Source organism: Crocodylus porosus, unplaced genomic scaffold (assembly GCF_001723895.1).
Source record: "Crocodylus porosus isolate Cpor-Errol unplaced genomic scaffold, CroPor_comp1, whole genome shotgun sequence".
Classification (NCBI taxonomy): Eukaryota; Metazoa; Chordata; order Crocodylia; family Crocodylidae; genus Crocodylus; species Crocodylus porosus.
This window is the reverse complement of record NW_017728906.1, coordinates 83,365,153-83,377,698: the sequence shown is the minus strand read 5'-3', so window position 1 is coordinate 83,377,698 and position 12,546 is coordinate 83,365,153.

The following is a 12,546-nucleotide window of genomic DNA, read 5'->3' as shown; positions in this document are numbered from 1 at the left end:
GTTTCAGGCTGGACACAAGGAAGAATTTCTTTACTGTCCGAGCCCCCAAGGTCTGGAACAGTCTGCCAGCGGAGGTGGTTCAAGCACCTACATTGAACACCTTCAAGAGTAAATTGGATGCTTATCTTGCTGGGATCCTATGACCCCAGCTGACTTCCTGCCCTTTGGGCAGGGGGCTGGACTCGATGATCACCCGAGGTCCCTTCCAGCCTGGATGTTTATGAAATCTATGAAATCTATGAAATCCCCCTGGTGGTGGCAGGGGCCATTGGAATTCCCAGCAAGCGGGAGCAGTTTGCTGTCATTAACAGTAAATCTGCTCCCGGTTCCCTGAATGTGTAGACGCCTGCCCAGGAGTGTTTACTCATGAGTCATTTACTGATGAGTAATCTGCTCCTGCATCAAATGCACTTGTAGACACACTATTCAAGTACCAGAAATACTCACAATAGTATGAAAATAATGGCACAAGAACTAACCCGAGGAGATGGCCAGGGTTAATGCTTGAAAAAGAAAATGAGTTTTTAGAAGGTTATGTAGTGGTAACTTGATGTGTCAATATGTCATAATATTCATGCTGCATTTGCTTATGTTTAAATATCTGAAGCCAAAACTCTGTTTCATTGATAGGAAGTGGAAGTATTGCCACTACATATGATTTCTACATCATCTTCCCTCTGGTGTCAAAATCCTAGTTTGTAATATTTCAACTTGGACCTCTTAGACGTTGAGCTTTATACTTTTCAGATAGAAGCTCTCCGATTTGTGTTCATTCTTCTTCCCAGACAAGGGTGGATCTAAGATTTTGCAAAGTTGGGTGCAGAAGGTGAGGTGCATCATCACATATAACATAGCACATTTTTTTCTCAAGTTAAAATTAACTAGAAGCTTTATGCTAGGGGGCAAATTTTATATTACTCAGTTTAGATTGAAACTAAACAAATATACCTTTATTGAAATGAGTTAAAAATAATCTGCAGAGCTGTCAAATAGGAGCCAGAAGCAGCAAAAAAGAGTAGAATTGAAGAAGAAAGGCTAGCTTGATTAGTAGAATATCAAAAACTTTAAAAAAGAACACGGGTCATTAAGACTGGTGGACTAAAGAGTTTAGAAGGAACAGATATATTATAAGCCATGAAATCAAAAGTCTCCCTCACTGCTGCCTGACTAGAAATGCTGCTGCCACTTCCAGGAAATTGGTTTTAAACTCTGGGTATAGCAGGAATCAAAGGGGGTGCAACTGCACGTGTGCTCATTCACCCCCCCCCCCCAGTCTGTTCCTGTTCCCAGGTATAAGATTTCTTTAATTAGCACAGAATCAGGCCCAAGCTTCAGATCAGCTTTGGTTTTGTCCTCCAGAGATTTTTACCACCACTTTAGCTTGATATTTTGAATTAAATGTGGCTGAACTGGTAGCATCCTTTATATTTGTAGTAAAGGCCAGTTTCTGTCATCTGTGGTCAGCTGGGACTGTTCATTAGGTAATGCACTACTCAGTATAATGATCGCAGTATCTAGCAACCATAAAGTTAGGAGTCTTAATACGGATTTCCGTGGAACTCTGCTTGCTATAATTTCCCATATAGAAATCTTGCCAATAATAATAATTCTTGGTGCATGTGCTCAAAAAGTGTCTAAACCCATGCTAAGATATTTTTGCCTACTTTGTATGTAGTTGTTAAAAATGCCACCTTCTGCAACTTGTCTCGCAGTGTTCACTGGCTGCCTTAAAATGCATTATTGATTTATTAACACTTGCAACAATTCAAGATTTCTAACAAGGTTTTGCCGAAAAAATAGATATTACACTAGTGTCCTTCACACCAGTCATCAGCCTCTCACTAATTCATTCTGTAACCAAACATATTTTTTCAGTTCCTTCATTTGTAAACTGCTACTATGTTCATTAAAAGGGCAGTGTTCATACAGACAAGTAAAACATAAATAGCTTTTCAAAATATGTATAAATAGGACTGATGCTTTGTTCCAGTATATTGGAATTTGTCAGCTGTTATCAATCAGTGAATGAGCATTTAATCAGCCTTAAGAAGACCACAAATGATAAACAATTAAGGAGACTTCTAATTAACAGCTGCCAGCATGTGAATAGCAAGCAGCTTAAATCACATTAAGTGTAGAGCTATCTCAGCTGCTATTTGTTCTGCATTGGTCCATCCATCTGTATATGAATAATAACATCTTTGTTTCTTGCAGAATATAGAGATTTAATCTTTATAGAGTGCTAGTGAAGCTCAGGGTAGAGTAACTACAAGTCAAGGCCACAAGGCTGCAAACATTTATGCAGTAAGTAAAGTTTTACTTCATCATAGTTAAGTAAAACACATACATATTTGCAGGACCAGAGTCCACATATTTTTAGATACTCTCCTGTGCAGTGTTTACACACAACCTAGTCATGTTAGAGGGGATTGGTTTTCAACAAGCACTATTTCCTGAGTAAGGATTGAGAGATTTGACCCATTCTGTAAACTATAGAGTCTACACAATTGACAGGAAATAACTAAATCTTTTAAGAGAAGGTAAGAAAAAATATATATGAGAGTTTAGATAGGAAGAACCTGCCTTGAATAGATGGTTGGACCACGTAATCTACTGAAGTCTCCTCCAACCCTATATTTTTATGACTCTATGTGCATGTCTACACATGCTATTAATATACAATAAGATTACTGTGCATTAAAATAAGGTTCAGCTAACTGTGCCTGGGAAGGGGTCTACACATGCCCCCATTTGGGAGCAACTTTGCTCCCCGTGGGAGCTGTTCGAACCAGGGATGCTCCTGCCCCCCTGCCCTGCTCTGCCCCACTGCAGCAGCCAGGGGGAGTGCCACACATCTGACAGGGGGCACAGGGCTAGTCCTGATCCCCATGTCCAGGTGAGAACTGTCTTACAGGGATCAGGTAGGATCCCTGCTGGACAAGGATGCTGCCTAGCAGACATGTGGGGATCTGGACACTCCTGGATCTTTGACACTTTTATCTTCTTTAACACCTGCATAAAAGTAAGATGCTTTTTCTTCCTTGATCTATCCCTGCTTTCTATGATTTTGTCCTCTCGTGTTTACCAGTCTATCCCATATTTCTTTCATCCACTATTTCTGCTTGGCTTCTGACCCCATGTTCCCTCCATTCACTCCTGCTTCCTCTTTTCCATTCCTATCCTTCCTCTGGGGACCTACTTTATTCACTAAGTATGCAAAGATGGAATTACGTGTGTATGTATCACTGGCCAAAAGTGGATGAGTTGACAGCCCTGCCTTGAAATAGATACAATCCATTGTGAAAGGTTAAAGTAAAAAATAATAACACCTTAGGGTTTCATTTGCATTATGGTCAGGGGTGTGAATGTACAAGACAGTAGCTACTCCACATTAACTGCCTGTGTGGACAAGGAAGAAAAAACATGCTTTAGGATCTGCATGTTAGCTTTATTAGTGGGGTTGACTGGAATCCTGAAATTTTAGCAATCCATCTTCAAAAGCAATGGCTCTAAGGAACTTAGGGACTTGATAGCTGGTTGACTTGGGACCATACTTCTCTAACCTCCACAGATAATCCAGTTCTGAAGCTTCCTATGCTTTTAGAGCACTGTAATAAGTTGAGATGATTCATGGTATTTAAACCTTTCAGCATTGTTTCTCCAGTTGGACATTCCTCTCAAACTGAATGTATCAGCAGCACAGAATTGTTGATGTATGAAGAAATGTCAGGCAAAACAATACGCCTTGTTTCTGAATGCACTACATGAGCCAAGAAGAATCATCCTGCGTGCTATTAAAGGATCTTTTTCAATTTCCATAAATCTATGATGGAAGACATGTAATTTTCAGTTGCAGAGACAGGTCTTCACTGCCAAAATTGCAAGGAATTAATTGGTGCTAGGGAATGGCTTGAACTAAAGTTGTTGGGATGGTTTTAGGAGCAAAGGTCCCTGAAGTAGACTTGAATATCCCAAGGGGTGGGAGGGTGGTTACAACAGTTTTAAGAATCTGTTCAGCAATGCTAGCATGACATCTTGCAAATTATTTTTCCTAAGCTAAAATCTTTCTGCTTCTCTGTAACTTTCTGAGATGTTTTTGGAGGTTTTAATCTCTGTGTTCCTGTTACCTAAATCAAAGTTAAAGTGTAGCGATATGTAAATTTAGCATTTATTAAGGGCAGTGAGTTCAGCGGGGCCTGTATTTCACTCAAAAGATATATATATGTATATATATATAGATGAAAGAGTAAAAAATAAAGCTAGTTTTGATCTTTTATTTCTTTAAACAATATTAAGAGTTGAATTGCTAATTTTCTCAGGCTAATGTGAGTCAGACTCCTGGTTCATTACAATCCCACAGCTCAGTGTACAGCTGCTGTCATAGCAAAGATTCCTGGAGCCTGTTCTAGAATCTATTGCAGAGGTGGGCAAAATATGGCCCACCAGCTGGTTCCGGCCCACCAAGGGATTTTATGTGGTCCGTGGTGGGTCCTTCGGTGGGGCAGCATAGTGACTGGACTCAGCTTCCCAGAAGCCCCAGAGGCAGTGACTCTTTCTCACTGCCAGTGTTGCCACTGCTGCCAGATCCAGGCTCGCTGCCTGGGAATCTTGGCCCATCTGCCCTGCACCCACCACCAGGGGTGCCAGACAGAGCGGGTAGGCAGAGTCTTCATGGAGACTTGTCTGGGACCCTGATGGGCCAGGACAGAGCCTCAGTCTGCTCCTCTCACAACAGATCATCACTGGCCTGACCCTTGTGGGCCGCCTCTGTACAGCCTGGCTGCAGACCAGCATGGCCTGGCAATGCAGGGTGGCCTAATCTGGTCAGGATCCACTGGGCCACACCATGCTGCTGAGGCACACTGTTCCCTGCCCATGGCCCCATCCCATCGCCTGGCCAAGCATACCCTGCCTGCAGGGGTGGTCCCAGACCAGTTTGATAATGTACCACTTGGGGAGCTTTGGTAAGAGCTGTTGTGGGCCAGGGGTTGGGGGTCCTGACCCAGCAGGGGTGTGGGGTAGGGAGGTAGTGCTGACCTGGCCCACAACAGCTCACCAAAACTCCCTAAGTGGCTCTGCAACCCAAATAATTGCCCACCCTGGTCTCTTGCAATACATTGTTCAGGCATACGTGGGGACATCCTATTTACTCTGGATGAGATTTAAAAGAGTAATTATGCATCTAAAAATGGAGATTAATACCTACTGGATTCAGCCCACCAGCTAATTGAATCTGGCCTGCAGGTGGGTGCCCACCAATTAATTGTATCCAGCCTGGCTGCAGCTGCCCCTGCTGTGCTACACATGGGCCCAAGCCTTGCCTTCTCCTGCCTGGGGCAGCATGCACAGTGCTCCCACCCTGACCTGCCAGAGGGCCTCAGACCCAGCCAGGACACTCGGCTTCCAGGGGGAAGCTACTAATGCCACTGCTGCAGCCATCAGGGAACTGCTGGGAAATCCTGGGGAACTGCTAAGCTCTCCCCCATCTCCAGCAGCTCATTCTCCTTGTGTCCCTGCTGCAGTGCTCTGGGCAGAAGGTAGGGAAGGGAAGGGATGAACAGCTGAGGGGAAGCTGAGGAAGCATCAGTGAGTGGCAGGGAGGAAGGCAAGGGGACCGGGGAGGGAAGAAGGGGAAGTGGTGGCAGCCCCTTTGCATACTCATGGCACTTGGCAGGTGCAGCCCCCCCAGCACTGTGCAGCTCTCTGACGGGTCCCAAGAGCCACAAGTGCTGGAAGGGAGTAAGGCTGATCCAACCTAGCTTGGTCTCACTCCCAGCCAGCATGTGTAGCTCCCAGGGCTTGTGGGAAGCTGTTTGCCATGGAGTCATGCTGGCTTAGCTTTACTCCCTGCTGGCATGTGCAGGTCCAAGGGCTTGGCCAGGAGCTGCATGCTGCTAGGGGGTGCTGTGGGCCATGCACACCTCAAGGGGCCACCGCCTGCTGCTGCCACTGCTGACATCAGTGGCAGCAGGGGCTGTGTACCATAAGCTGGAGTCAGCCCAAGTTGTATGGTTAAGGGCTTGCAGGCCAAGCCCTATGAGAAGAGACTAAGGCACATGGACCTTTTCAGCCTCTGCAAGAGAAGGTTGACAGGCAATCTTGTGGCTGCTTATAAATTCATCATGGGGGTGCAGAAGGGAATTGGTGAGGCTGTACTCACTAAGGCACCCTGGGGGTCACAAGAAATAATGGTCATAAGCTACCAGAAAGCAGATTTAGACTGGACATTAGGAGGAACTTCTTTACAGTTAGAGTGGCCAACTTCTGGAATGGGCTCCCAAGGGAGGTGGTGCTCTCCCCTACCCTGGGGGTCTTCAAGTGGAAGTTGGATGGGCATATGGCTGGGGTCATCTGAACCCAGCACTCTTTCCTGCTCTGCAGGGGGTTGGACGCGATGATCTATTGAGGTCCCTTCTGACCCTTACATCTATGAATCTATCTATGAATGTATGCACACCCCCAATCTACACCCAGACTCCTACACCTAGCCACATACCTCACACACCACCATCCCTCCACACACTCATACCCCCCCACACCCCACCATACCCATACACACCTCAACCCCCACACTCCCCACCATCCCCACACCCTCACAAATACCTCACCATGCCCACACAAACCCACACCACCATACACACCCCGCTATATGCACACAACCCCTCCACTGCACACCTCCACACACACCCAGCTCCAAACTCACACCTTACACTCCCCCGACATACTCCACATACACCCCATACCCCTCGCGGTACACTATACAAGAATAAGATTTTATTTTGAGCTATTTTGAAATCATCTCTATATACACTACCCAAACACATACAAATCAGGATAAACTGTTTTTTGAAATAAAATTAAAAATATGTTATAGTAAATGTTTGATTTTTAGTATATGATTTGTTTTTCATTTATACTTTGTTAAGATGATTTCTTCTGAAATCTGAAAGATTTTTTGTGTGTAGCCTTTGCCTTGATTGGTTTGGCACCATTCTCAGGGAGGTCCAATGCCCCTGAAACCCCACTTATTGGTTGAGGACAAGGGGGCAGGTTGTTAGAGGGGTCACAACCTCTCACTGCCTGATGGGTTGTGCCTGTGCCTCATAGCCTAGAGGGCAGAACTTATGAGGCCCCAGTGGCAGGCCATGTACCATGAGGGTGGGTTTTGTGGAGGGGCCGTATTTCCCAGTCAATGGATGAACCTTCTCATGTCAGAGACCATGTGATGGGGGCAGAGGATTCTCATGGTGGTGAGTGGGGCAAGGTTTGGTGTCAGGTGGGTGGGCATTCTTATGTCATCGACCATGTAACAGGGCAGGACTTCCAGTTCCAAGATGGCAAACTCCGCCTCCCAAAAGGAGTACTCTTTCTGGTCCCAAGACGATAACCATGGGGCTGGGTACATGTCAAGAGGTGGGGCTTAGCAATTGGACAAGGGGTATGTACCCTTGTGGTCCTCAATGGCTCACTAAAATTCATTAAATATAAATATCCCCACTGGCAGTTGGATTGACAGCAAAGAAAGGCTATGTGATTTCCCTTTAGTTTCTTTTACTCAGTGGTGAACCAGGAACAGTGGGACTGGAGAAGTGTCTTTGGAGGCTGAAACTGTCCACAACAGTGGTTCTCAACCTTTTTAGATTCAAGGAACCCCACTAAAAGCTTTCCAAAATTTAGCAAGAGCCCATGAAAACATTATCATAAACAGATAATGAATATTATAGTACAAACATAATTATATTATTGATATGTTATTAATTGAATCAATCATTATGATTAAATATTATATTCACCCCACTCTCCCCACCACCACACCTAGGTGGGACTGCACTGAGCAGAGAGAGGTTGGGAAGTAGGTACAGCAGGAATATGTGCTCCTGCTGCAGTTCTTCCTGGTCTGGTCCTGCATGGTGTCTCCCCAAAACAGGTGGGAGAAGTAGGTGGAACTGTCTCATGTACCTCTGTTTTCAGAAAGCATATCAGAGCTTAACTAAAAAGCAGCTACAGCAGAAAGGCATGCCTACCTTCATTATGATATGCAATATGGCTATGCAAAGCTTTGGTAGCAGATTCGATTCAGAGGAGATTTGGCCTGATTCGGCAGCCGAATCTGAATCAAATTGGGAGATCCATTAAAAGGTCTAAATCAAATTGGAACCCTCTGAATTTATTCAAAGAGATTTGGAGAGATTTTGGCAGGACAGAGCGAGGGGGCAGAGGGAGAGCTGCAAGTTCCCCCTGTCTCAGACGTAGATGAACCCTATTTCCTGGCAGTGATGAGTCTTCTGCTGCTAGTGGGAGCAAGAAGGTGGTCCAGGTGCACCTGCACCTGGACCACCACCACTAACACTACTAATCAGCAGCAGCATGACATTTTCTACCCCAATTTCAATTTCCAGTGTGAGCCTTTCAGTGCCACAGAAGGAGCTGGATCTGGAAGCAGAGATGCTGAGGGCCATAGCAAAGGAAATTCTGGGGAAGGAGGGGGAATCTGAGTTTGTGCTCCACACCCCTCAAAGTTCCCCTAGAGGCAAGTCTACTTCTACAGAAGGTGCTTTGAAGGAGGTTGTGGGGGCAGGTGGCTCAGATCCTCCTGTTGTTGTGCCTCTGCCTGGTGAGGAGGGGCATAAGGCAGGATCCCCATCCTCAACCCAGAAGCAGGTGGGTAGTGTAGTGTGGGATCATTTTGAGGTGGCAGATGATCCCAGGTATGCTACCTGCCAGTACTGCCAAAGACAGATAATCTGGGGCAAGGAGGTGAAACACTTCACCACCACAGCAATGCTACTGCACCTCAGGAGGCAACACCCCTTTACTCATGTTCCTCCTCAGCTTGGCACCAGTGGGTGTGTGCCCAAAAAGAAGTCCCCTTCTTTCTCCAAAATCCCCATTCCCAAGAAATAGGACAGACCACCCTGGACCAGCGGGGGAAAGGCATAGACAAAGTGGGGCATGTTTCGAAGGTGAGCAAGGTAACACATAGCATTGGGGAGATGCTTGCTCTGGATGGTCAGCCTTTCTCCTTTGTTGAGCATCCAGGGTTCAGGCAGCTCATGGCACTCATGGCCCCATCCTACCATGTGCCACCTTTAGCAGGAAAATGGTGCCCTCCCTGTATTAGGCATACAGGGAATACTTGAGGGAGGAGATGTAGAAGGCAGGTCTTCAGGTAGTCTTGCACTTCATTTCAGACATCTAGAACAGCCGGGGTGGAGATCATACCTACCTCTCCCTCACAGGGCACTGGTGTGAACAGTCAGGCCATCAGTGGACTCTCCTTCAAGTCGAGGTGATGGATGAGTCCCACATGACATGGAAAATCATGGTGGCCATGAACAGCATGGTTCAGAGGTGGTTCAGTGGGCAGGGCAAGCTCACCCATGGGTTCATGATCATCAACAACAGGGCCTACATGGTCAAGGAGGTCAATGATGCCAACTTTGTTGGCATCCACTGTGTGGCACACAAGTTCCACCTCATAGTCAGGGAGGACAGGGATCCTGGTGACAGTGCCATCACTACCAGTCAACTCATTTCAGAATGCAGGAAGGTGGTGTGCTACTTCTGCCACAGTGTCAAGTGGAGCAAACTGTGGGACAAACAGGCAGAGCTGAGCATCCCACAGCACAAAATCATGCAGGATGTGGAGACTTGGAGGAACTCCACATACCTGATAGGGCTATGCAAAGCTTTGGTAGCCGGTTTGATTCAGAGGAGATTCAGCCTGATTTGGGGACTGAATCTCTGTATCAAAATTGAATCAGGAGACCAAGTAAAAGCTCTGAATTGATTGAAGCATCTGAAATGATTCAGAAAAGCTTCAGAAAAGCTTCGACTGATTCAGAGACTTGGCCATAGATGAAACAGGAAGCTGACAGCTGCTTCCAGCTGGTAAGTCTGTTGGTGTTGGGGGAGAAGGAAGGGAAGAGTAGATGGGGAGGGAGGAATTGGGGCTGGGACAAGCTGTCCAGCTGGGTGCTTTACTTGGGGAGGAAGGTGGGGGGCATGGGATGTGGGCACGGCAGTGCTCGGGTGGGGGGGGCTCTGCCCTGCTGCTGTTTGCCCAGCTGGCATGATGTGGGGTGGGGGGTGGAATACAGGCACGGCTTGTTCCAGGCGGAAGGAACAAGTGGCAGCAGGGCATAGCCCCTGCTCCCAGCACTTCCACACCTGCATCCCATTTCTTCTGCGCCGGCTGGCAAGTGGTGGCTGGGAGAAGCTCCCATGGCTCCCCTGCCTGGCCCCATCCCCTGCCTGGCCCAGCCTCCTGGTTTTTTTTTTATAAGCTCCACAGTCACCGGCTGCAGGAGTGGTGATTGAGGCTTTTGGGCACTCATGACAGAGCACCCCCATGCAGCGGCGGGTATTGGGTGGCAGTGGGGATCACCCCCCCATTTGGCACCCACACAGGATCTGTCAAATCACACAGATGCAGCACGGCTCAGCAGGGGGCTGCACACTGTCTGGGAGCTGGGGCAGCTCCAAAAGTTAGCCAGAGCCCAGCAGCAACTCAGTCCCAGTGGCCCCAGTTCCCAGGTAGTGCACAGCACCCTGCTGGGCTGGGCTGCTCCCACACCATGAGGCAGCTACCATGCTGGTGCCAAGCACAGGGGCAGTACTCACTGCCCCACACTGCCCCGCATTGTGCGAGTGGGATCTGCCACAAGTGGCCAGAGGCCCCAGTTGCTGCTCCTGCAGCTGGTGAATGCAGGGCTTTTTTTTTTCCAAAGTACCAGGACTAGGCTGGGGCCAGGTGGAAGATGGGGCCAGGCAGGGCAGCTATGGGGGCTTCTCCCATGGATCCCCCTACTGGGGGAGAAGCAGACACTTCCAGAGGAGCTGCAGGAGAACCTGCAGCCACCTGGCTGTGCCTGCCTCTCCCCGGCTGATCTGAATCAATGAATATCTCTGAATCAGTGCCAAATCTTCTGAAGCTGATTCAGCTGAATTGATTCAGGACAGTTATCTGAATCTCCGAATTAAATCACTGTCCTCTGAATCAGCCGAATCTGAATCCAAATAAAATATTTCCCTATTCACACAGGCCTAATGATGCTGGAAAGGCTGGTCGAGCAACAGAAGGTCATCCATGAGATGGCCTTGCTTGGGGAGATTGGGATCAACAGGCCCCTTCACAAAATGGAGTGGGATACCGTCTCCCAGATCTTGGTGATCCTGAAACTATGCCTTAAGATCACTGACAGCCTCAGCAGTGGTGATGCTCTCTTTAGCCAAGAGATTCCCATAGTGAAGGAGCTTGAGAATGAAATGGAGATGTTCCAGGGGATCAATGTTCCTGGCTGGGGCAAGCCGCTTTCACCAGAGATGCAGGCACTGGTGAAGCAGCTGAAGGAGGGCATCAAAAAAACAGCTGGATCTGTAGCAAGAAACCCTTTTGTCTGCCCCCCCCAAATGTGAAGCTCCTCCATATGGCAAAAGCCCCTCTTTTAGTATTTGTCCCCTTTTGAGAATGCTTTCTCTTTGCTACCTTTTCTTCCTTCCTCTTTCTTTTTCTTTTATTATATTATTATTATTTTTATATAATGTATACTTGTAGTGAAAATAGAGCTTGTAGATGCTTTTACAAATGTACTTTAAGTTTAAAAGTAAGTTGTACCATGTAACAATGTTAGCAGAAGCAGGAATCTCTGTATGGAGCAGGTCCCTGAATGAATCATGGTTGATTGTGTAACACAGTAGCTAGTCTGGATAAGCATGTTAATTAGCAGCAATTAACACCTACAAAATCAGAGACCAAGGAGAAGAAAGAATCAATAAAGAGCCAGGAATTCCCAGAAACTTCATTGTTAAAGGTAGGGAAGCCTTTGAACTAATCAACGCTGGAAACAGACCCTTGGGGCTTAAATACCCCCTGATCAACCACTTCCAGAGCTCTATTCATCACGGCAGTGAATCAATCACAATTCATCAATGGACTCCTGAGACTGCACATATGTGTGGACGTGACCCCTGGGGCTGACGGCTGACATCCAGTAGCTACCAAGAGGGACATCCCTTGAGGTCAACAACCCCTGGATTGGGTAAGCCCAAGAATTGGGGAGTCACCAAAGTCTGCCAGAGAGAGGCAGCAAAGAATAACCTCCAAGGGCACCCTATTTGACCTGACCAGCACCCTGCCTGTCCAGCCAGAAGGACCAGCTGGCGACCCCCTTCTGCAGCAACATCGCACTGTAAGAAGCCTTGGCCATTGATGACAGACTCCAGCACTTGGGGATTAGGTATATCTTGACACCGATGCTTAGTGTTCATAGCTAGTGTGAATGTTTGTGTGTGTGTGAATGTGTATGAGTTTGAGGGGATCAGCACCAAGGTTTATGGTCTGACTTTTGCATCCATTGAATAAACTAGAATTTTTTGATGATCCTGTGAGTTGGTGCTTTGTAGCCAACAGATCTGTTGTGATCCAGTACGGTCCACATGCTGGCAGGCACGTGTGACCCAAGAGTGAAGGGTAGCATCTGCAGCAGAAAAAGAACCCTAGATCACTGAATGGAGGTGCTGGTGAAAAGTCAGGGTGGCAGAAGA